General features: G+C 44.0%; 1 protein-coding gene across 1 annotated transcript in view; it reads left to right on the top strand.

The window, feature by feature from the left end:
* Positions 1-12,804: 12,804 nt before the first annotated feature.
* The window catches only part of phldb1 (pleckstrin homology like domain family B member 1), an 88,456-nt gene continuing 74,585 nt past the window's right edge, over positions 12,805-26,675 (top strand). The window contains exon 1 of the mRNA XM_023961247.1: positions 12,805-12,884. The gene's annotated coding sequence lies outside the window, so the exon portion shown is untranslated. The remainder of the gene's footprint in view (positions 12,885-26,675) is intronic.

The raw sequence follows: 26,675 nt of genomic DNA, 5'->3' as shown, positions 1-26,675 counted from the left end.
TCTGAACATAAAGTGGACGTTTTAGATCACAGCTTTGGGATCTGTGAGACACTCTCTCCTGTTTTCTTCAACCTCTGCTACCTGTTTGAATTGAATCCCCACTAGACTTTTTAAAGAAACCTTCCCGCTAAATAATGATTCCATGTTAACCATAATAAATACCTCTCTGGAAACGGGTTATGTGCACCAGTCTTCTGAAAAAGCCCAGTTTAAATCCTATAGCGAATTGGCCAACTATAGACCAAAATCACACCTCCCCTTAATTTCTAAAATCCAGAAAGAGTTGTAGTTAGGCAGCTTTACCACCACCTACAGGACAACAGCCACTTTGAAGACTTTCAGTCGGGGTTTAGACCTCACAGTACGGAAACTGCACTAGTTAGTATCGGTTTGTTGATGCAAATGGACAGTCTTCCCACTGTATTCCAGTTAGCTACGGGGTCCCACAGGGCTCAGTTTTAGGACCCATTTTAGGACCCCATGTTTATGATTTACAGGAAATTCCACAGTTAGAAACCTTGGGGTTTTATTTGACCAGGATTTATCATTTAAGGCTCACATATCTCAGGCGTGCAGAACTGCCTTTTTTCACCTGCGGAATATTGCTAAGATCAGAAATCTACTTTCTAAGAGTGATGCTGAAAAACTCATCCATGCATTTGTTACGTCGAGGCTGGATTACTGTAACTCCTTGTTAGCAGCGTGTCCTAAGAGTTCCTTAAGAAGTCTCCAGCTTGTTCAGAACGCAGCAGCTAGATTGTTAGCAGGAACTAGCAGAAGAGATCACATCACTCCTGTGTTAGTTTCGCTCCATTGGCTCCCAGTTGATTCCAGAATCATTTTGATTTGAAATGGTTTATTTCAAGCAATCAAATAGAAATACACAAAAGCAATACAACCATCAGTTATACATTCATACAGTAACTAATCAAACTTAGGATAATTAGGCATATTAATAAATATTGCTTGAAAGGGAGTGGAAGGAAGCAAACTTATATAAGCCCACCTCGTTATACTATAACCATTTTATTACATGATTTATCAATATCCGGTTCATAACATTTATCAGACAGAATTAAGAATGTTGAAATATCAATAAAGCACATGAAAAAGATGAATTACTTAATTGTAATGTAAAAATAACTATTTTAGAAATCAACATGGTAAATGCAGATCAGTTTGTAACAACTTTTCCAAACTTAAATGTTGGAAAAGAGTACAATAAAGCAATTCAAAATATTAACTGCTTAAATTAAGAAAAAACAGGTGCGTGCAACATAAACATTAAACAAAGAATGACAACTCAGAGGTCCCACTTGAGGTTTGTTCAGGTGTATATTATATATTCACCACGCCCAAAACTGTTCATCCAACAAAACATACAACCACCACCGTATTTTTACATATGTATATATATAAGTCTCTGTTCATATCCTAGAGTCCAACTAAATGGAGTTTGTAAACTCAGTCCCAGCAATGCATTGCAAAACAAAAACAAAAAGGCTCGATGTCGATCTCACCGGCGTTTTCCAGATGACGTGTAGATTTCTTGAGGAAAGTTCCACGCAATAATCCGCCCTCCAGGAAGTGGGGAGTATAATCCAGTGTGTGGAGCATGAAAACGGAGCGGCTCTGGGACATCCGACGCAGTTTCTCAGACACGGCCCATCCGTTGAGTTTCTCTTTCGCGCTCCCGGTCTTTCTCTGTTTTTTAAAGCATCAGCTGTTTGCTCTTGCTGCCTGCGCGTCATTGGCAGCCTCCCTCTCGTAGATCCGCCTCTTCTTAAAGGGGCATGCTGCTTTTTCTCATTCCCCAAAGTCTATTCATAACAGTCCCAAAACATAAAGCTCTGACCAGATAAAGTACATTGGCATACAAAGCAAGTATTTTGCCCCTGCAGGGATTCATAACAAAATACATAAAACAGTGCTCAGCATGCTATTTGTGGCAACGTCACAGATCATATAAAATATATGCAGATTATGTTACTTATAAAAGTCATTCATATGATAAAAAAAAAAATACTATATCCGTAAAATAGACAAAATAGACAAAAAATAGACAAAAGATTTTCAGAGCAAAATTTCATCAAGTATCAAAAGTTAAAAACATGTGCAAAATTATGTTACATTAGGAAAGATTTTTGAATCAATTTATCAATTTTTGGAGCAAGTGAAGTAATATTCATTAAACGTCGATCAATTTAACCATTTTCAATAATTGATTAATCATTTGTTTTACTATTTTTTTGTATTTTTTATTTTTTATAATAAAGTAATGCTGTAAGGGGAAAATAAAAAAAGGGTCCATAATCTGTCGGTTGTCCAAGGTTGGCATTTCTTCTTCTGCTGATTGTCAGCCATTCTTCTGGGTACAGACAGAGTTTATAGTTTTCTTCACTGTTATGACTGCAGACATTAGATTCAGGTCCATTTCCTTCTTCAGCTGATATCAGCGGCTGTGAAAGTTGAGGTCAAGTTGTCTGCAGGTCAAAAACTCTCTGCTGAGAATCAGGCTACGTCACACATTCGGAGAAAGCGATGAATCAAGGCGTCATATTTCTTGAAATGATTTGGCTCTTTGATTTATTATTGCATGTTGGCTCAGACGTCCGTGACCAGACACTTCTCCAAGTCCTTCATGGTGTTCACAACCAGAACCTTGGCTGGTTTGACGTAAGTCCTGCAGCCTTTAACCCAAGTGTTCTCAATCTGCTTACGCTTCTTGAGAAGCCTGGCATGTTTGGAGATTTCAGCATTCCTTCTGGTCAGATGGTCATTCAGATAAGCAGCCGAACCTTCCAGGTGTTTCCTTTGATTCATCAGAGCTAGCTTGTGTTTTTGATTCACAAACCTGATGAGGATCGCTGGTTTATCCGTCTATTTTCTCCTGGGGAGCGGTGGCAGGTCTCTATGGTGTTTAGATCCAGGGAAATCCCTTTAGACGTGAGAAATGATTCCATTTGCTGTACCAGAGACTCTGCACCGATCTCCGTTTCAGAACTGCTAGCGATGCTAGCGCTATTAGCTTTAGCAATGCTAGCTCCAGCTGCATTTAGCTTAGCCCGAGTTTTGATCGGTACTCCAGTGAGAATGACATTATTCATCCTTACTTGTTGTTCCACATCGTCCAGTCTTTTCTCCAAAATGTCAACCCGGTTTTCTCGTTGCTCGTTTTGAGCCCGAAATCTTCGGAACTCTTCCATTAGCTCAATCAGTGGAGCTAGCTTAGCGGACATTTGTTCCAGAAGGGGATACAGCGTAGCTTTGATATCATCAAGAATCTTTTTGAGGTCGTCGTATTCCTAGCTTTTCTTGGGGGCCATGGTCAGTTCCCTTTTTGGAGAAAATCAACTTTTGAAGATAGTTGAGGTCCTTAATATAGGACTGGCCCCGTCCTATATTAAGGACCTCATAGTCCCTTACCATCCAAACAGAACACTTTGCGCACTAAATGCAGGACTGCTTGCGGTTCCTTGAATTAGTAAAAGTACAGTTGGAGGTACAGCGTTTAGCCACCAAGCCCCTGTTTTATGGAATAAACTCCCAGCTCATGTAAGAGAGGACGACTCAGTTTCTACATTCAAAGTTAGACTGAAAACATTCCTCTGTAAAACTCTGTAATGTCACAAATTTGTGTTTTCCTTATCAACGCAGTGCTTCCCCGACAGGATTTGCCGTTTTGTTTCCAATATTGGCGTCAGATCTGACTCATAAACAAACTAAATAAACGCTTCATAGTGGTCAATGTTTACTACCCCAATTTTTTGCTCTGTAACGTTAGTGAATAAGGTCAGGACAACAGTCAGAACCAAACAGACGGGCAATATCATGACGAACTTAGGAAGAACACGGATCATGTCTATGGCCCGGACACTTTGGGGCTTTTGCAGCTCTCCCCTTTGCGGCTTTGCAGCTCATCTTATAGTTTTCATGAGCAGATGAGGTTAGAGCCCAGCCTGTTTGGAGTTCTTTGCCTTGTTGTCTTTCAAAAAAAACATTAGAACCCAGGGCCGGATCTAGGGGTTGGCTGCTTTGTCTCTGGTTGAGCTACCGGACTCAGGAGAACCATGTCTCCCGGTAGAACTGTGTCTCCACCAGGTAACACACTGGCTTTTTATGTATTCCCACATATTTGCGGGCAGTCAAGATGCAGATTGCGCCATTTCCCGCATGGATTTTATGTTCATCCAAAGCTAAATGTTGTTAGCGCATGTTAGCCTTCTCCTAACCCTTCTTCCAGCTTCATTCCGCCACAAAAAACAGCACTGACCACACGGATTGAAATTAAAATGATGAGCGAACAGGCGCTTCTTAATAACCATAACAATAATAAAGGCGTGTTTAGAAAATCATCTCGTCTATTACCGAGCTGCCACATATCTAGGTATGAGGCAGCTTGGCTTGTTTACAGTGAAACTCGTTTCCTCTTCCGGTATTTTAAAGAGTTCTGTGCATGTCCAAATGATTTATTCCGATCTAAAGTGTGGCGCATATAAACGTTTGTTATAATCAGAAAAAGGTTTTCTTGGCTCATGTACATGGTTAAAATCTAATCCGATCTTTGATTCAATCAAAACATTTTGCGAATGGAATCAAGGCTAATGGTGAGTGGAAAAGGTGCAACAGTGACAAAATGGATGAATGAGTCATAGAGAACATCAATCCTGTTTAGAGCAAACTTGGAAGCGATTTAATAGACCAGTGTTTTTCAACCAGTGAGCCGTGGGAAATTGCCCTCATTCACTGATCTAAAAACATTTATCATCTCCAGGATATCAGCTCTATGTTCATCCAAACAGGCCCTGATCAAACACAGAGTAGTTAGGATTATGAAAGATCATAAAATACTATTTTTTTGTGTTTATTCTATCAAACACATTTTGATAAGAATGACGGTACCACGATTTTGCTGCAGCTTTAGCTCTGTTTTCAGAAAAGTCCCGCCCCTTTAACTGTCTCCACCAATCACTCTTGGAGGCTTAATCACACGCCTCGTGACTAAACAAAGGGCACCAATGAAAGTGTGCACACCGACGCGAAAAAACGGCACGCGTCGGTGCGTCAAAAAAAAAAAAAAAACGCCTCGGGTTCGTTTTTTTTTTGACGCGTTGCGTCGAAATCTATTCGACATATGAGAATGGCGCTTTTGCACACGTGTCTGGAGCTTCTGAAGTTACAATAAAACACAACTTGGGGGCGCTCAAACACAAAACTGCCTTGCTGAGCACACATACCAGCGAAGAAGATAGACGCCGAGTTGCATCTACACAGCCGCGAAGAAATAATGACGGACATTTTAAAATATCCCCGAACCAAGCACCAGTTGGAGCAACTGCGGACTCCGTGGACTTCAGCTCTGCGTTCAACACCATCCTCCCCTCTTTGCTCCAGGAAAAGCTCCTCCAGCTCAACGTGCCTGACTCCACCTGCAGGTGGATCACTGACTTCCTAATAGACCTAATAGACCTGTGCATCAGCACAGGAACTCCACAGGGCTGTGTACGTTCCCCTCTGCTCTTCTCCCTGTACACTAACTGCTGCACCTCCAGCCATGACTCTGTCAAACTGATCAAGTTTGCAGATGACACCACCCTCATCGGACTCATCTCTAATAATGATGAGTCTGCCTATAGGAGGGAGGTGGACCGGCTGGTGTCGTGGTGCAGCATCAACAACCTGGAGCTGAACACCCAGAAGACAGTGGAGATGATAGTGGACTTCAGGAAAGTCACAGCCCCCTCACCCCCTCTCACCCTGTCAGACTCTCCCATCACCCTAGTGGACTCTGTCTGTTTCCTCGGCACCACCATCACGCAGGACCTCAAGTGGGAGCCATCCATCTGCTCTCTCCTCAAAAAGGCCCAGCAAATTCCTACTCTGTGTAGCTACACAGAATATGGCAATAAAAACCTCTTGAATCTTTACTGTACATCACCCTCCACTAGTGGTGCTATATAAACTCATCATCCTCTCCCATCCTTTCAAGTAGGTGTAGCTTTGGTGCTGGTGTTAGATCAGCACCTCAAGGGATTGTGGGATACCATTCCCTTTGCCTGTCTGGACGGATTTGGGTTTAAGTCTGGCTTTTTGACCAAATGTGTTTAGTTGTTTAGCTGTTTTACTGTGTTTTGTGTCGTTATTTTGTCCTGTTATGTTTAATTCTTTTTGCACCATGAGTGAGAGGGAGGAAGAGGAGGATGAGTTTATATAGCACCCCAACTGTCTCATGATGTTATGACAGTATAGGAAAATTCATAAAAGACTGTACGCATGAAATGCATATTTTTAGTTCTTTTTATTGTTATAAAAATATTAATTGAATTGGATATGACATTTAGTTAGATAAATATGTAAATTTAAGTTGTATAAACAATTATTGAGTTTTATAGATGTAAGAAATCAGGTTGAACACATTTAACTCAATTATTTGTTACCAATAGAAGTAATTTATTTAAGGTGGCAAAATTGGATAAGTTATATATATATATATATATATATATATATATATATATATATATATATATATATATATATATATATATATATATATATATATATATATATATATATATATATAAATAGTTATATATATATATAAATAGTTATATATATATATAAATAGTTATATATATATATATATATATATATATATATATATATATAAATAGTTATATATATATATATATATATATATATATATATATATAAATAGTTATATATATATATATATATATATATATATAAATAGTTATATATATATATATATAAATAGTTATATATATATATATATATAAATAGTTATATATATATATATATATAAATAGTTATATATATATATATATATAAATAGTTATATATATATATATATAAATAGTTATATATATATATATATATATATATAAATAGTTATATATATATATAAATAGTTATATATATATATATAAATAGTTATATATATATATATAAATAGATATATATATATATATATATATATATATATATATATATATATATATATATATATATATATATAGTTATATACATATATATACATATAGTTATATACATATATATACATATATATACATATATATATATACATATATATCACAAGGAAAATGGAAATGAGATCAGAAACTCGTGTGTTTACTTTGTCTGTTTTTTTTCTCCAAGCAGAAACTCTTTCTTTTGATGATGCAGCCGTGTTACTTTTTTGATGGACGCATAATCTTCATACGCCGTCATTAATCTCAGACTCCTTCTCACTGACGTAAAGCGCTCTTATTTTCTGCACGTGTTTCCATGGTGACTCCGTAAATCGGCGATCCATTGAGAATGTCTTTATGTACCTGCTGTGCACGTGCATTAACCCAGGGTTACCAAGTCGAGCGCAATTACACTAACTCATATCCGATCTTTTGGAACCGACATACCCAGAGTAAGCACGTTCAGGTGGATTTCAGCCAGAGTTCAGGCTTAAAGTCAGGCTAGTTTAAACATGCTTTCTGGAATACCCCCCTGCTTATGTTCAGAGCATGAGTTGCTATGGCAACTTGACATACCCTGAAACATACCTCTGTTTTTGGAACAGAAAGCTGAGGTTAACCGTGGTAACTAGCATAACCTGCTTTCTGGTATACCCCCCTGCTCTGCTCTCTTTGCATGCCTGCCCTGGTTGAGGCTTCCTCTGACTTAAATACGTGGCAGGTGCTGATCAAGATCATTGGCCACACCTGCCAGGTGAGCAGAATGACAGGGGATGCAGCAAAGCAGCAGCAGCAGCAGCAAGACGTTACAACTGTGCAGCACAGAAAGATGCTGCAGTACCTCAAGGTACGCTCTAGGGGGCAGTGGTGTTCTGCTGCCCTCCAAACGCGTACAGGAAGAAGCTCAATGATCCTGCAGAGCAGCCGGCAGACCTTTGTCCTGATGGATCTGGTGCAGCTCCTGGTGGGAAACAGGAGTAACCCATGACAGAGTCAGCGTGACAGGAAGGCTGACGTGAACTCTGAGGCACAGATTATCTGTAGCAGGGACAACAGAAAGCCCCTGTAGTTTCTGGAACACCTGAAGGCACTGGAGACATCACAGCAACTCTAATGTTTTTGTAGTTTATCGTGGTACGTACACGCTAGGCATGTGTCGCACATTCAAGAGCATGCTAAAAGTTTTCACACGATGCTGTCACTTCCTGATACTAGCGCACGTACCTGCAGTTGGAAGAGGCTTGATGGGAAATGTCAACACGGTGCCAATCTGATGAATCTTGATTCAGGCTTTTTTTCACAGCTCCACAAAACGCAATTGTTCATTTCTTCTTCATGATCAGCACAATTAAAATTAAAAATCTGCATCCTGGCGCGTGAAGGTGACAGTTTTGAATGCTGAAGGCCGAAATGCGCATGTTCACATGAACTTTTGATCAGACGTGGGCGCTTGAACGTGCATTGCCGAGCCCAGCGTGTGCACAGCATCACAGAAAATGATCAGTTTTGTTCAGGTCTTCAATGCTCCTGAACACATAGAGCCTCACACCTTCACTTGTAATCTGTGTGTCTGTCTGTTTTAGGCTTTTGAGCCCACATTATCACGTCGCCACCACTGTGCTTGACTGTTATTCCAAGCTGTATCCTCTGCAATTCTTTTTTGGGCTGAACTTTGTGATCAAGCATCTTCTCCTGGAAATGTTCAAGAAGGTTTTTACAGCTGCTTCTTGTTCAATTATCTTCTAACTTTCTTGAGGTCTGTAGAGTCTGAGGACATTTTTCTTATTTATCTCTGCTCTTCTCTGGTTTTGTTTGAACTTAAATCGCCTTAAGGCCCGTACACACCGGTACGAATATTCGCCAGGCGTTATTCGCCAGCGTTTTTCGCCACGTTTTTTGTGTTCACACCCAGGCGATTTTCGCTGACGATGAGCCGAGCGAACATGCAATTTTCTTCCCTGACATTAGATGGCGCTTTATGTAAAACAGAAATACTCCTGTACACAAGGTGGCGCTGCGCAACTTTACGCTTCTTAAAGTCGCTTTTCACTCAGAAGAAGAGAGCAAGTATTTACGCGCTTGTCAGAATCATACAAAGAAAACATGAATATTTCAAGCACCAGTAGCTCCAACTGGTGCTTCGTTCAGGGATATTTTAGAATGTCCGTCATTATTTCGTCGCGGCTGTGTAGACGCTACTTGGCGTCTATCTTCTTCGCTGGTATGTGTGCTCAGCAAGGCAGTTTTGTGTTTGAGCGCCCCCAAGTTGTGTTTTACTGTAATTTCAGAAGCTCCAGACACGTGTGCAAAAGCGCCATTCTCATTGGTCGAATAGATTTCGACGCGTGGCGTCAAAAAAACAAAAACAAACCCGAGGCGTTTTTTTTTTTTTGACGCTTTGGCGCGTGGCGTTTTTTCGCGTCGGTGTGCACACTCTCATTGGTGCCCTTTGTTTAGTCACGCGGCGTTAAACGTCTGCGAAAATCGCATTACCTACAGCTCTCTGGTTCAGAAAATGTTCAGACCAGGCGGTTCAGACCGACATGTTCTGAATTCATCCTCATGAAGCAGAGCAGATGGGTTTGGTCTGAAGGTTCATAGCCAGTCGTGTCTTTGGAACCACGTGACATCGCTTCCTATCCCTCCCTGGAAATAAACTCCATGTGAGGAGCGTGCAAAAGGCAAACAAAGACCACAAAGGAGCGCGCCCAACAACCGTCAGAGCTGTCAAAATAACAGACCCGAAGCTATGCATCTGAATGCAGAGAGCTCTGAAGTTTGTATGCAGCAGTCCAGCTGTGTGATTCAGGCTGATAGATGTGTGGACTTTACACATACTATGATAAATCCTCTCCAGCCCTGCAGGAATGTCAGGCATCCAAAGTCTTCCCACGTCAGGACCTGCGGTGAGGGAAAGAGCTCAGACCTGCATCCAGACAGGAAGCCTTCAGATTTGGGGACACAGTCAGCTTCCTAAAATATTTTTAAAAAGACAAACACACCCTTCATTTTTTAAGGAAATGCCCCTTTCATGCCTCTGCGACCACATTCACTTTGGGACCCTAGCTGTGTTTGTGAGAGTGTTTGGGCTCATTTATGTTCTTTAAATCCAGAAATAAAACACAGTCTGGAGAGGCAGGCTGATAGTCCAGTATTTTCCCATTCAAAGCACAAAATCCTCATAAAGACCCATTGAGATGAAAATGGTGTTTTGGGTGTCTTAAATGTGCTCTTGTGGCATTTTTCTGATGATGGAGGACATATTTAAAGAACACTAAGCGTAAAATGACATTTCTGAGTATCTCATTAAATGGTAAATGACATATCCTCTTTCAGCATTTTTCTAGCTTATTTCATTATCACAGCTCTTCACAGTCACCTCCATCCATTCACACATATGTTCACACTGACGCCAGCCTGTGACCATCAGGAGCAATGTGGGGTTCAGGGTCTTTCCCAAGGACACTTTTACACGTGGGCGGGCAGGAACTGCACCTGGGATCTTCAGACCAGGGGTTGACCGCTCTACCACTTCACCACGACTACCCTGGCCCAGAAATGGCTCAAATCGTTGTGAATCAGGAACAGACGAAAAAGTGACGTTTGAAAAAGGTTGTAAATGTGACAAAGAAAATCCAGTGGGCGGAGCCACAGGCTCCCTTCTCTGCTCCATTCTGATCATCTGTCAGACCAACAGATCCATGAACGTCTCTGTTTTCCTGGTCTGAGCTGGAATCTGGATCAGAACTGGACAGATGGACAGATCTGGTATTGATCACTGTTTTTGTTGCACCGGTAAAGTTAGGTCCAGGATTTGAAGGGCTGTTACCATGTGGGAAGCACATAAACAGAGAGCTCTCAGCAACGGGGGGAGGGGCTTGCTCCACGCCAATATTCCCCTTCACAACTCAGTTAAACTGCTGCTGCTCTGCAGAGACTACGTCATACAGAACGACACAGGTTTTGCATTAAATCTTATAAATGACAATTGTGGGTTTGCATTTAGTTGACATCACATGGTTTCACTGAACAGATCTCAGAATCACAGATAACACATTTAGGCTGTGTTGCATCACAAAACCCCCAGCAGCCACTCTCCTCACCCACAGGGTGTGACAGTAACAAGCCGGTTTTAGGGTGTCCTGGAAACCATCAGATGATGGCGGCTCAACGGTCCAACACTGGAGCAAACCTATAACCACCAGGAGCACTGCGGGTTCAGCGCCTTGCCCAAGGACACTTTGACACATGGGGAGAACCAAACCTGCAATAGTACAATCAGAGGTGGACCGCTCTACTTCTGCACATTGGCTCCCCACTCTGTCAGTTTTCCTTAGCAACCAGTTTCTCATGTGTCTCCTCCCACTCCTACCGGGGATGATCTGCACAACTGCCATTCATCAGCAAATCAGCCTGCAGCCTTTGTCTAGGACTCCTCCCCCTTCAGCCGACGTCAGTCCGTCTGCTTCCTGTGGTAGAGTACTGACTCATGCCAAGCTCTAAGCCAAGAGCCACATTCTACCTCCACACTTGTCCACTCTATGTTTTGCCCCTTCAGGGACTGCTACCAGCTTCACCTCCACCATTGGTCACAGATTGCCATCTATCTGGACACCAAGCAAGGCTCCACTTTTCAATTCAATTCACTTTGATTGCTATGGCCCAAAATAACAACATTCATGCCGGTAACTGTGTAATAAACATGAATCATAAAGAACATGAAGTCATAGAATTCAATAGCTGATTTAAACTAAACTAAACTGGACATCCCTGCCCCTAGACCCTCCTTCTCTGTAAGGACAAACTCCTAAAAAAAAAAGAAGAAACCTCAGAGGTGTCCACATGAATTCGTCACTACCTCCACCAGACCTGCAGCCCGTCCATTCCGCCATCCATCCAAGCCACGCATCTTCCAAACCGGAACCCTCCACCACTCCTGGGACTCAATAAAGACTATCATTTCATCCACCTTCTGTTTCTGTTCTGCTTCTGGGTCCGGCCTCATTCAACGTAACAGAAACAACAACAAACACCACGAGAAACCTCTCTTTTCCAAATGCATGACCACCATCTTGGTGAAAGTCATGGAGAGAGACCGTGGAGGTTTTGGTGTCTCCAGGGTGCAGGTGGTCTCCAGGTTAGGGGGCTCAGTATGAATGGAATATTTGCCTTATTGCACTATTCTTTCCTGTTTTATGCTGTGAGGATACCTGGAAACCATATAGACACAGCCGCCCTCGAGGCCTGGAATTGCCCACCCCTGTTCTGCCCCCTCCCCGGTTGGTCAGGATTCCCGCTGCTCCGTTTGTTCAGGTGAACTCTTCTCTGTGGTTCACAGAAACAGCAGGACTGCATCACTGGGAGGACATGAACTGTCTTTGATTCTGAAAAAAAGATACGTGGGTTCAAAGCTTGGAGGAGCTTCAGGAGGTTCTTGGAGTGTCGGTGAGGAGCTGACCCTCTGGAGCTGTGTGCCCAGCTTCACAGTCTCTCACAGTCAAAGCCCTCTTTCTACTCTGCTCTGGGGGAAACCTGAGACAGAAGTTCCTCTGTGACAGCAGAAAACACTTTTCTCCAGGAAAAGGTCCGGTGCGACTCCAGCTGTGGCTCAGCGCCTTGTTGACCCGAAGCCCGCTCTCAGGTGGACCTCTCTGAACAAGTCTGCATTTCTCCAGCAGAAGAATGAGAGCCTTGTGTCTCCACCGTGAAGCTGAGTGGATGGGAGTGTTGTTGGGGAGGGACAGAGCATGTGATTCTGAGGGTGGGTGGAGGCTGCAGCTCCACCGATGTGCTGCGGCTGTCAGGATCCAGAACAATCAGAAGGAAAGCAGCCTCCTCTGGATGTGGAGTTACTGACGTCCTCACCACACACCTCCACTGCTCAGACACAGACAGGTACGGCCTGGGGGGGGGCACCGGAATCCTCTGTGGTCCTGATCTCTGTCTTTCAGGGGCCGTTTTTATGCAGGAATGTTGTCACCACTCTGGAGAATCTGCATGTTCCTGAGTGTCAGAGAGAGGTTTGACGTATTTCTGAGCCAGGATGTGCTTGCAGCATTGACCAACCCTTCAACGGGAATCCTTTGCACAATCAGTTCTCCTGGAAGAGTCACGCTGGCTTCCACTTCTCCTTCATCTGACGGACTTTCTCCAACCAAAACAAACCGCCGCTCATGACGAGCTTCCTGTCTGCTTCTGCTGAGTCAGCTTGAACTGGAGGGATCCAGAGCTCGTCCGTCTGTGTCTGCTGGTGCCTGTCAGAGTCTGTCTCTGCGTTATGAGCAGAGGAAGGTCCACTCAGAGAAGGGTGCATGTGGGAGGATGCAAGGAGGAGCGTGCACATGGAAGAGCGTGCACGGAGGCAGCTTTATTTGAAGTTAGTGTTTCTTGAGGTGTCTTTATCTTCCAGGAACCCTCTGTAGACCCTCATCAAATCATCAGCATTCCCAGGGATCTGTTAATGATCATGATGTGGTTTTCTAGGACACAGTTTCAGCAGAGCAGCAGGAGTTCAGTAGACATTCACCTCTGAGTTGTGGGCGGGACTGCAGAGTAAGCCTGCCCCCACTTTCCATCACCCATCTGTTTACACTCTCTCCTGCTAGCTTACAGCCCTAACAACCCTAACCTCACATTAGCGGTGCAACAGAAATGGCAGCAACATCAGGTCTATCCATCCGTCCGGTTCTGATCCAGATTCCACTCAGACCAGGAAACAAAGACGGTAATGGATCCATTGGTCTGACAGTGGATGATCGGAATGGAGCAGAGCGGGGAGACTGTGGCCCCGCCCATTGTAGTTTATACGTCACAAATACAATCTCCTTTATCTTGTCTGCTCCTCACAACAATTTGAACCAAGAAATACCCAGAACTACTGCAGGTTTCTGGAGAAGTTTCTGGAAATGTTTCTGGTGAGCAGATAGAAGGGGAATCAGCTGTTCAGGTTCTCTGGTGTCAACTGGTGAAAATGTGTGGTTTGTTAGCATCATTCAAGTTCCTCCAGCTGTTTTTAGTGTCAGGTTTGCAGTTTCACCGCATGAGGAATTCAGAAGCGTTTAAACATGAAGGATTTGACATGAATAAGCCGTGAGACGTTGATCTTTACCGTGACGGTCAGGCGTAAGGACCAGGATGTCGGGAAGAGCAGCAGTGGTCCCATAGAACCAGACGTGGAGGTTTAGCTAAGCCTCTGCAGCTCATGTTGCTGTTTGTGTTCACATCCATGATCTGTCTTTATTTAGGGCGGAGTGTGATGACCACATCTGAGCTGGTGGGGTTCATGTCTTGTTAAGTCCAAATTCATCCCTTTTTCCTGCAGCATTTTCTCTCATAAACCTCCTAACTTTAACCCTAAAGATGTTGCCAGCAACAACTAAATGACACACGCTCTTTCACCTTCCATAACTCTGCAACCATTTAGGTGATCAGCGTGAATAAATGGTAAATAATGGTAAATAAGCTGATTCTGACAGAGATAAGCAGCTTTGATTTCCCTCCCTTTCATGCAAAGTGTTGCACATCGGTGCAAGGCTGCATTTCTCTGTGTCTGCATCCATGGAATTACATTTATGGCGTAAACGGTTGAAAAGTTGTGGTTGTTGAGACGATACAAACATTGGAGCTAAAGCTCTGGTGTTGAAAGGTTAAGCAGGTTTGACAGTTTTAACCCTTTGCATCTACTGTAACTCCATTTTGTCCATGGCTTTTGGCATGACCTTGATAAATGTTCAATCCTTCAATCTCGTAATATCCTCAGATGTTACTGACACATTTACCCTTGGGGTCAATCTGACCCCAGGGATATTTGCCTACAGAAAATGACTTGCATAAATATACATAAAATTGTTAACCATGAAATGTTTTTTGTTTATTTGTTGAATACATCAATAACCCCTTGATAATAGAACCTATCAGTGAGTTGACCTGTTCTCTAGCGCCACCATCAGGCCAAACCTTTAAATTAGAATTAATGTATCTAGAAAAGTTTTCATACAAATCTCCTAAAATTTACTGAAAACATTAAAGACCACAAGAGTATGAACCCTTTTGGTGATGAGATGACCTTTGCTGTAGCGCCACCACCAGATTAAACTTTTAGAGTTAGTGGATCTTGAAAATGTTTCATCCAAATCTTTTCTAATTTAGGTGCACAGTCATGACTCTTACATAATGAAGCATATAGACTGGTGTTGGTGACCCCCCCCCTTTCCTCCTATAAACATGTTTATTTACTTATTTTTATCCCTTTTTTGTAACATATCTGCGGTTGGTCACTGTAAAGTCTCACTCACTGCTCCTCTTTTGTTATCCAGGCTTTGGACCTGCAGGTGTGAGTACAGCACGTCACACAGACACACAGCTTCATCCCCATGGTGTTGGAAGGTTCTCCCCCTCCCCCATGTCACCTTAGCACCAAATAGTCAACTGTTATTTTAGTTGACATATTGAATGGGGTCAAATTGACCCCAAGGGTTATAGGAGGGTCAAAGCTCGGCTTCTGCTGGGCAGGATCAGAACCAGTGAGAAGTGGACCAGAGGCACCTCTTCAGATCTGTCTTGACCCTCTTGTTTGGGTCAGACCAGATATTTGCACGAGTGCATTCACACCTGGACTGTTGTTCTGACCTAATGTAGGAAAGGAAGTCTGCTCTGTTTAGACTGAATTGAGTAACCCTTGTGCTATCCTAGGCACTTTAACATTGGGAGTTGGGTCATCTAGACCCACTAGACAGAGCTCTGAACCTTTTTTCTTCAATGATTTGTGATCTTCACTGGTGTCCATGGATTACATGAAATCTTTCCACCTTTATCCACCTTTGTCATGGTGGGGAGAACACGTCAATGGAAGGGGGGGGGGGTCATCTGGACCCCATAGGATAGCACAAGGGATAAGGAGCCACTAAAGGATGTAATGGGTTAGATTGCAAAACTGCACAAAACCTTCATGAAGGGAAAACCCAGACTTTGTGAGAAAGCTGCTGTGTCAGCACTATTGAGAAGTCTTTCGCTGTGGGACATAACTGCTCAGATTCCACCGTTCGTGGGGTCCAGATGACCCGATCCTTGCTACTTGTTGTTCGCAGTGACGGCTGCAGGCTGAAGCTCATGAAGGAGCTAAAGTCACTGTGGACGCTCCTGCTCTCACCTGCACAGATGTGGTACAGTTCCTCAGAACGTCTGTAGCTTCCTGTTCCAGTTTGCTCCCAGAAAGCCTCGCCGCTGGTCTGTGAATGTGGAGGTCAGTCCTGCAGAGGAAACATGAACACAGGCTGCATTCAGAGAGGGCTGCTCTCATAAGAGTTTCCATAGACGTCCTCACAGAGGAACAGGAGGCCTCACGGTTTCCATGATCCACCCTCACATTGGTTGGGGGGTGGAGGGGGGCACAGCAGCAGAGCTCACTGTGGATGCTTTTCTTCTTCTGCAGCCTTTCATCCATCCCTGCTCAAAGTGTTGGGCTTCGTCTTGGATTTCAGCAGCTTCTTGACTCGGTTGTCGTGTTTTCAGAGAAATGTCTGTTCCTGTCACAGCAGCAGATTATCATCCTTGACAGAACTCTGTTATTCCCGTCTCATATAAACACCATCACTCTGATTTACGACCACTTTTGTCCCGTTCCCGCTCCCCCAATGTTGCTTCTGAACGTGCCACTTTCTGCATTTGGAACTTTAACCTCCTGTGTACCAGAGAAAATACATTTTGTCAAGTTTAAAGCTTTTTAAATCTACCAGTTTTTGACATGTGAAGCCTTTTGTGAATAATCCTGAAGATACTTGGGAAAAGCTTCTTTAGAAAGTGATTCCTCAGTGAGAACCTTTCAAAGATCAGTCTGACTTTGACCCATTCAATAAACACTACAACTCATTTCTCTTTATTCTTTGACTTCAACTATGCTTCTTGGAATATCTGACAATCTAGCTTAGGGACTAGAATCCTGAAAAGCGGATTCATTATTTTATCCTTCCACATTTCCTTTGGTGCTCAACCACCTTCACTCAGGTTAGAGAGGAATCTAAGGTACAGTCCAGAGCAACAGACAATGTAGAAAAGAGCTGAAGACTTGTGTGTGGAGGAAGGTTTCAGGTGTGATGTGTGACTAAAGAGTGACATATAAAAATCTGTGGTGAGAGCGGCCATGTTGTTGGTTTACAGACAGGAGGCAGCAGAGATGAAGATGCTGAGGCTCTCTTTGGGAGTGATGAGGATGGATCAGGAAGGAATCCATCATGTTCAATGTTTTGGAGATGAATGCAGACTGAGATGGTTTGAGGCGTTGAGAGGAAAGGCAGTGATCCTGTGGGTAAACAGAGGTTGAGGTTGGGGCTTCCAGGACAGAGACTTCATGGATGCAGAGGTGCCTCATGTGAGTGATGAAGATGACGAAGATAGGGTTGGATGGAGGTGGAGGATTCACTGTGACAGAGCAGCCATAAGACACAAGCAACGGTGCAAGAATGAAAGGATGGAGTCAAGTTTGGTTCCCATCATCCTCAGGAACGTTCGCCAGCGCTCCAGCTCAGACTCCTCCTCCTCTGCACTCTTTGATGGGGTTGGCTGGTGGTTCAATGGAGAAGCTGGTTTTTACAGGAGCAGACATTACTGGAACCACAGCTATGCTGCCTAGTAAAGGCTGAGCTGCGTTTTTAAAGGAAGGAACGGTTTGTGAAGGAAACACTGAAATAAACAGACAACAGCAGAGTTCACATGGCCAAGCAGAGGTTCTGGACAGGAAGGTCTCATGTGAGGACTCAGTCTTCCTCTGACAGTTTCCTTTCAGGACTGAAGTCTACGATGTCACTTTGGTCTTTTAGATGAAGCTGTCATGTACTGAACCTCCAGGTTCTGGTCAGGACTGACTGTGGAGCTGCAGCCTGAGAAGAGAACTACATCAGAGTAAACGCCCCATCACAAGACTGACGTGTCTGTAAAAGCCTTTTCCATATGTTGGTGTGAAAAGGACCCTAAGCTTCAACCCCACTTTTGTCTTTCATATCGAGCAGAAGCATGAACTCAAAGCTGAAGACATGAAGGCTGCATCTGAGATCTCTTCAAATCTAAAGAGCTTCAGAGTCAAAGATGTGAAGCAGAGAAAAGTCAGGACTGAGGCTTTGTAACTCAAAAACAGCAGCATGGGGGCTTTTGGGGGCTTTTCCAATCTTACACCATTTGTTTCAGTTCCTCAACTTCTCTGCTAAAAGATGGATTTCAACCAAAACGAATCTAACTTTTGACGTTCATAGTTGTGATTTTTGGAAACTCAGACTTCCACATTAATAGGGGCATGTTTTTTGATTGGCAGGTGGGTCGACTCGACAACTTTTTCTCTTTGAGTTCTGTCATTTTTGAGTCACTTTTGTCTATTGTTGAGGTGGACGAAGCAAACTCTGGAAAGCATGGCCGACCCTCTGCATTCTTCCCAATCCTCTGCTTGACGACACAAATGATCATGTCGTGTGGCTTCACAGCTCAGGAGCGCCCCTGGAGGCCTAAAGTCACCCTTTGCTTGTCATCACTTCAATGTGTTCTGAAAGACAAGACGGCTGTTGGGACAAGAACCAACAGGGAGACAGACCCGGTCTTTGGTGGTGTGTATTTTCTGTAAAAGTTCCTCAGTTGCTTATGCTACGGTCACAAGTACAGCTGCCACCCCGCGATGGGGAGGCATCAGCAAAATCTTCAAGATTAGCGGCCGTCAGCTGATGTTTTGAAAATCGTTGGCACCGTTATAAATATAGACGGTGGTAGTCTGGCTGCTGTCAGTCAGGCAGGGATGACGCCATCACAAAACCAGGCAACAGCTGGGTGGAGGCAGCTGGACCGCCTGCCGGCAGCAGCTCTGGTGGGACGGTGTAGAAATGTCTCTGGACGGCAACCGTTCACATCAATTGCCACCAGCGGCCTTTCTGCACTATCGGTCATTTGCAACTCAGAGTTTGAGCACACACAATAATCTTGTCAATTCACACATTTTCAGACAACAAACCTCCCAAAAACCCAGCAAGGGCCAAACCCCGGCGCCCAAGAAAACAAAGATCCAAGCAGTCCAACCACAGCGGGAGTCTTCATCGGATGAAGAGCATCAATGTACCATCAGTGCCGTCTCCCCATTTATGTAAGGACCCACAGTGACGGGACGGGAATCAGATCAACGTCGGATCATCGCCGGGCCCCCGGCCCATGTCAACAAACTTCATCGAGGAATTTCTAACAATTGGACGGAGGCAGGGGGGTGGCTGGAGGGTGGCAGTCTGAAAGCGGCCGATCATCAGATTTGGGGGACCCTCCCATCTGTCAACTATTGTGCTGCTGCCTTCCTGCCCCCTGCCTATCACTGGACTGCCACCTCCAAATGTGCCCGGGGGGCCACTTGTCGTCCAGTTGGTGTAAAATTTTAACTTTTCTTAAAACCTCCACATGACGTGTAAAAATGCCACTGCCACCTCCTGATTACAAATGTTGCCACCTGCCGATTTAGCTGAAAAACGTGCATTTAGGTCTCTGTCCCGTGGAATTCTGGGAAATGTGACCGCAGTCTTAAGAAGAAAGTTCTCTTGGTTCTGTCTTTAAATCCTGTCAAAATAAGATTAGCTAACCTAAGCTAGACTTTGTGCCATTGAGCAACAAGCACCTGTCGGCTCACTAGCGCCCTCCAGAGGGGAAGCAAAGTACCGTCTGCCTCTACTTTCTAGGGAGTTTTTTTGTCTTTTTGCTAATCAATAAAGGTACTGATGAGGTAAATAACATTGAATTAAAATAACGAAGATGCAATAAACTGATTGATGGGGATGCAGTAATCAGAATGAGCGCCATCACCTGCAACGTAACGATAATTGTTAGGAAAAATGCAAAAGCAACTTCATCTTCCTCCTCAGTCAGGGCTCCAGGTAAAAGCTGCTCTCAGTCTTTTACTGACTAAAGAGACTTCTTATGTTTCGTCCAGCTCCTCCCAAAGCTTTTCTGATGTGTGTCAATTTACCTGCAGGAACCGCTTTCATACCAAATGTACCAACAGTTGAAGCTTCTGCATTAACTTCAGTTGACGTGCAGCAAATCCACGTCTGAGGCCTTCAGGAGGAACACACAACTCGTTCCTGTTCCAATCTCTTCCCTACTCTTTGCCTTTCATGGACAACAGCTCACAGTTTAGCTTTTTTCTGCCTACTTTTCGGTTCACAACCTCCAGCTGACTAATGCCGTTGACAGCCAAAGCTTTGGGCAGCACAAGGATAAGCAGACAGGTGTGTTTGGTTTCCATGGCACTGTAAAGCGTTGGCTGTGAGCTGGGAGGAGTCAGCTGAATGGTTCCATCCCGCTGCATGTGTAGCTCTGGCTTTTGTGTCGTGTTTGAGTGTGACGTTAGCCTAAAACCTGCTGGTGTTCTTCGACAGACAGGCGTTTGTTTGCATCCGTCTGTTCTTCTCAGCCCATCCAGGTGTGCTTGCAGGGAAGTCAGCAGCACTCCTTCTCCATTCATTGAAGTTGTGGTTTCCAGCATTCCAGCAGTTTTCCAAGGAATTGCCTCATCTGCGTCTTACCTGCAGCAACAGACTGCGTCTCTGCTCACGCCATGACGCATGATGGAACCTGCCTGCTCCTCCAGAACATGCCCTGAAAGGTAGAGGTCATCGCTGAAGCTTTTGATGCTTCATAGATGGATTCATGATGTGGAAGATAGGATTTGTTAGTGGGTAACCTGCCACTAATGTTGTGTGGGTCAGCGGCGTCCTGAACCAGCTGGACACTCCAAAGGTGCAACTCTGAGATGAACCAGCAAAACAAAAAAAGTCAATCTGTTTACCTACAACAAGGATGCCTTTTATGGATCGCTGAGTGACATCCCACCGTCCACTGCAGTGACTGTATGAGGGAACTGGACTGAGTGACCCCTCCCCCCTGGCGTTCCAAACAGGAAGTGGCTCCAAGAAGCCAAAGTCCCACGGACGTCTATAGAGAAACAAACAGCTGTTACATTCTGTTGGTCAGGAGAACCGTTCTGGATCTGATACTTTTCTAACATGTTCTTGATGATCCTTCATTTTATTTTTATTTTGTTGTAAGTTGATCAAGTTATAAACCGGCCAATCAGATGCCTCAATAAATGTATATGTTCTCATTTCAAACATTCAAAATGTTTGATTGACATTTCATGTAGCCACCTTAAGGTGGTAGCGGTTTGGACTTCCAACAAGCTCACTCCTGGTTGGTGAGAGTGGTTGCCATAGAAACGATGACTCCCATCAACTCAGACCAATTTTTTCTAACTATCAATAATTACTGACATTTTCTGGCTCCAGCATGAAAAAATGGCGACCAAATTGACTGGACTTGGTTGGAGCCGACAGTAAACCAACAGTCAACACTCACTCAGTCCAGGTCTCTGATACAGTCAATGGTTCACTGTACCCTTACACTTTGCACAACAAAACAGAAGAATGCGGTGTGGGTGCTGCTTGAACATGGAGTTGAGTTTGTTATCCTGAAAGTCTCTGATTCTGTCAGACTTGGGGGTTTAATGGGAGCAGCGATACAGGGAGCAGCCTCCCCCGTGTCAGGCCTGCTCTGCAGGAACAATGCCAGCCTGTCTGTGCTGGCATGGCGAAGAGCGCCAGAGTGAGAGGCCAGCACACAGATGGAAAGTGGCTTCATGGGAAGAATGGCTGCTGTTGTCCTGGTCAGTCTCTCCGAAGCGACGTAGTCAGAACAAAGACAGAAGGAATCTGCAGAAAAGCTGGAAGTCCCAGCATCACGCCGCGCCCATTCAGACATTTGCTGAAGCTGCTGTCCTCCAGAGGAGAGAGGATTCCTTCAAATGAGTCACTTTCTTCTCTCAGTGAGATCTTCACGATCCTGTGTGTGTTCTTTTCACTGCATACCAACACAGTCCTGTGACCGTTTTTAATTAGTTCCAACTATGAAAAGCCTCGATTCCACCGTCACTGCAAAGGTCAACAGGGTCCTGATCTCAGTCCAGCAGTCCAGAGGCTTCCTTGAGCCGCCGAGGACGGCGCCGTTGGTTGTTTTCACTTCTGTTTTCTTGGTTCTTGTTTTGTTGTGTCACAGTCACACAAGGGTTTGCTTTTTATTCATCCATAGCTGTTCAGATTTCATTTAATGATCCTCAGTGTAGCTGATTTTTGGGTCATCTGCTTTTGTTTTTCCCTTTATTTCATAGTTTTGTCAAGCTTCAAAAACCATCTCTGTGTTGTGTCCCACTTGTGTTCTTGTAACACAGAAGACATGCATTAAGAAAATTAAGCTCAAAATTGCATTTCAGAGTATTTTAAAATTCAAACTGTTGGAAATCAGAAGCAGACGAGAAAATCAGTTTGGAGAAAAGCTTATTTGTGACGTAGAAATTGCACTGGGCGGGGCCACCAGCTCCCTGCTCCGCCCCATTCTGAAGCGTCCACTTGTAGACGGCTAGATCCATGAACGTCTTTGTTTTCCTCGTTCGAGCTGGCATCAGTAATGTTGGGGGGTGAGGGGCTGTAAGCTAGCAGGAGAGTGTGCAAACAGAGAGCTCTCAGCAACAGAGAGGGGGCATTGGGGATAAATATGTGTTTTTTTTTCATCAACATCAAATAGTCTGTGTCGTTTTCCAGGACATAGTTTCTGCAGAGCAGCAGGAGTTCATTAGAAATTCACCTCTGAGTTGTGGGCGGGACTGTTGGTGCAGAGAAAGCCTTCCCATGATCCCTGTTTTATCCTGCTAGCTTACACCCCCCCACACCCCCACCCTAACATTAGCGGTGCAACAAAAACAGCAGCAGTATCAGGTCTATCCATCCGTCCAGTTCTGATCCAGATTCCAGCTCAGACCAAGGGGGTTTTCCAAAAGGCACGTTTAATTTAGGAGCAATGCTGACGTTTTTTACCTGAGAGCCTCAACAGAAAATGTTGCCGTTCTCAGCTGTTGCTTTGGGGTAAAGCCCGCCTCTCTTTTTATTTGGTTTGGGTATCTAGTCCACGTAATTGCTTTTTTATTGAAGCAAGTCTTCCTAGAGCTGGTAGAATGCAGCAACTCATTATGAATGGCCAGTTTCTTAAAAATAATTTTCTCTATGTTATTGTGGCCCTTCAGCAAAACAGGCACCAGTTGAGCAAGTTCTCCCATTTAAAAAAGATGATAGAGGCCTTTAACTTCCATCATAGAAATTAATTGAATGAAATAGTTTACACTAGTTGGTTTAAAAGCATGAGTATGCGTGTGTGAACACTATCTGTTTTGTGTACATGTTGACATGTGGACATTTTTGCAGCTAACAGGTGTGTTGATAACATTTGAATGTGTGTGGACAGGCCCCGCCCTTTGAGATTTGTATTACAGCTGAACCTCACTGTAATGATAAACATTCAGCTAGTTGTTGCTTTATGATGGTTCATGGTTTTACCCCCCTCCCCCCTCCTATGATCACCCTCCTATCCCCCCCCCCCCCCCCCCCAACATCCCTCTCTCTTCTACTTTTCTTTCCTTTACCGTCCGGTCCAACACAAAAGATTTTCAAAAACAATAATAATGAATAAAGTTTGACCTCGATTACAAAAGGGGTTTATTCAGACATACCTTTGGTTTGTCTGAAGATTAATAACCCCTCTTGTTAAAGTAAAATATGTCCAACACAAGAGGCCTTCAGCTCTCAGCTGTCTGTTGGACAGGACAAGTTAAAACGAAAACAAAAACAAAAAAAACAACAAAAGTTCAACTCAATACTTTGTTATTTACTGTTTTTCTGTAAATCTTGTAAGTGTAACAAACTGTTGCTGGTATTTTGGTCCATTCCTCCATACAGATCTCCTCTAGAAAAGGGATGTTTTAGCCCATTCCTCCATACAGATCTCCTCTAGAGCAGTGATGTTTTGGCCGCTCAGTTCTAACAAAAATACAAGCTAAAGCTCTTCTTTAGCGGTGTAGCTTTCCACAGAGTCCGGTGTCAGACCGTGAAACAAGTGGACAATACAATGAAGCTCAGAGACGCGAGTCTTTCTGCAAGTTTTCGGCAGTTTTCACACTACATCTCCCATGATGCATTGGCTTAAAGAGCCAGTGTCCCAGCGCACAATGAGTTGTCCTTGCGAAACGCCTTGAAACCACAACAAACAAACAGTTTCTAAATTTTCTAATTTAACTTTCATTTCATCTCTTAGAAAAAACAGCCGCAACTTCCTGCTTTTCCGGCCACAATTATCACAAAAATGCACGTGAGATTGCGGGCGGGGGGGGGGGGGGGGCTGTCGATCAATACAGACCATGAATTTCTGTTTTTTTTTTTTTTTTTGGATGCTGGTGTGCCGCGGGATTTTTGTCAAGGTTAAAGTGTGCCGTGGCTCAAAAAAGGTTGAAAAACACTGCTCTAGAGCAGTGATGTTTTGGCCCATTCCTCCATCCAGATCTCCTCTAGAGCAGTGATGTTTTGGTCCATTCCTCCATCCAGATCTCCTCTACGGCAGTGATGTTTTGGTCCATTCCTCCATGCAGATCTCCTCTAGAGCAGTGATATTTTGGCCCATTCCTCCATGCAGATCTCCTCTAGAAAAGGGATGTTTTAGCCCATTCCTCCATCCAGATCTCCTCTAGAGCAAAGATGTTTTGGTCCATTCCTCCATCCAGATCTCCTCTACGGCAGTGATGTTTTGGTCCATTCCTCCAGGCAGATCTCCTCTAGAGCAGTGATATTTTGGCCCATTCCTCCATACAGATCTCCTCTAGAAAAGGGATGTTTTAGCCCATTCCTCCATGCAGATCTCCTCTAGAGCAGTGATGTTTTGGTCCATTCCTCCATCCAGATATCCTGTACAGCAGTGATGTTTTGGCCCATTCCTCCATCCAGATCTCCTCTACGGCAGTGATGTTTTGGTCCATTCCTCCATGCAGATCTCCTCTAGAGCAGTGATATTTTGGCCCATTCCTCCATACAGATCTCCTCTAGAAAAGGGATGTTTTAGCCCATTCCTCCATGCAGATCTCCTCTAGAGCAGTGATATTTTGGCCCATTCCTCCATACAGATCTCCTCTAGAAAAGGGATGTTTTAGCCCATTCCTCCATACAGATCTCCTCTAGAAAAGGGATGTTTTAGCCCATTCCTCCATCCAGATCTCCTCTAGAGCAGTGATGTTTTGGTCCATTCCTCCATGCAGATCTCCTCTAGAAAAGGGATGTTTTAGCCCATTCCTCCATCCAGATCTCCTCTAGAGCAGTGATGTTTTGGTCCATTCCTCCATCCAGATCTCCTCTACGGCAGTGATGTTTTGGTCCATTCCTCCATGCAGATCTCCTCTAGAGCAGTGATATTTTGGCCCATTCCTCCATACAGATCTCCTCTAGAAAAGGGATGTTTTAGCCCATTCCTCCATGCAGATCTCCTCTAGAGCAGTGATGTTTTGGTCCATTCCTCCATGCAGATCTCCTCTAGAAAAGGGATGTTTTAGCCCATTCCTCCATCCAGATCTCCTCTAGAGCAAAGATGTTTTGGTCCATTCCTCCATCCAGATCTCCTCTACGGCAGTGATGTTTTGGTCCATTCCTCCAGGCAGATCTCCTCTAGAGCAGTGATATTTTGGCCCATTCCTCCATACAGATCTCCTCTAGAAAAGGGATGTTTTAGCCCATTCCTCCATGCAGATCTCCTCTAGAGCAGTGATGTTTTGGTCCATTCCTCCATCCAGATATCCTGTACAGCAGTGATGTTTTGGCCCATTCCTCCATCCAGATCTCCTCTACGGCAGTGATGTTTTGGTCCATTCTTCCATGCAGATCTCCTCTAGAGCAGTGATATTTTGGCCCATTCCTCCATACAGATCTCCTCTAGAAAAGGGATGTTTTAGCCCATTCCTCCATGCAGATCTCCTCTAGAGCAGTGATGTTTTGGTCCATTCCTCCATGCAGATCTCCTCTAGAAAAGGGATGTTTTAGCCCATTCCTCCATCCAGATCTCCTCTAGAGCAGTGATGTTTTGGTCCATTCCTCCATCCAGATCTCCTCTACGGCAGTGATGTTTTGGTCCATTCCTCCATGCAGATCTCCTCTAGAGCAGTGATATTTTGGCCCATTCCTCCATCCAGATCTCCTCTAGAGCAGTGATGTTTTGGTCCATTCCTCCATCCAGATATCCTGTACAGCAGTGATGTTTTGGCCCATTCCTCCATACAGATATCCTCTAGAAAAGGGATGTTTTAAACCATTCCTCCATACAGATATCCTCTAGAGCAGTGATGTTTTGGTCCATTCCTCCATCCAGATCTCCTCTACAGCAGTATTGTTTTGGTCCATTCCTCCATGCAGATCTCCTCTAGAGCAGTGATATTTTGGGGCTGTCGCTGGGCAACACAGACTTTCAACTCCATCCAGAGTTTTTCTATGTGGTTGATATCTGCAGACTGGCTGGGCCACTCCAGGACCTTGACATGCCACAGGAACTTTTGTTACAATAATTACTCCTTGTGGTGTGCAAACTTGTCACAGTTTGTTTTCTCTGTCTGGACTGTGAAGTTATCGCAAAGTCTTCTCAAGGTTGTATTCGCAAACTTCGAGTTTTTTTTCAGCTGATGAGATTTTTCCTACAAACACTGTACAGTTTGTAAAAATTGGTTTTCAAAAAAAACAAGAGATTGGATGAGACTTGTTCAGCACCGGGGATGTGCTTTAAAAACACAAATCTGGATGGACAAATTCAAAACTATTTTGT

The sequence above is a fragment of the Oryzias latipes genome, chromosome 13 (genome assembly GCF_002234675.1).
Source record: "Oryzias latipes chromosome 13, ASM223467v1".
NCBI classification, from domain to species: Eukaryota; Metazoa; Chordata; class Actinopteri; order Beloniformes; family Adrianichthyidae; genus Oryzias; species Oryzias latipes.
The sequence above is the reverse complement of the archived record's forward strand: the minus strand, read 5'-3'. Positions and strand labels throughout refer to the sequence as shown.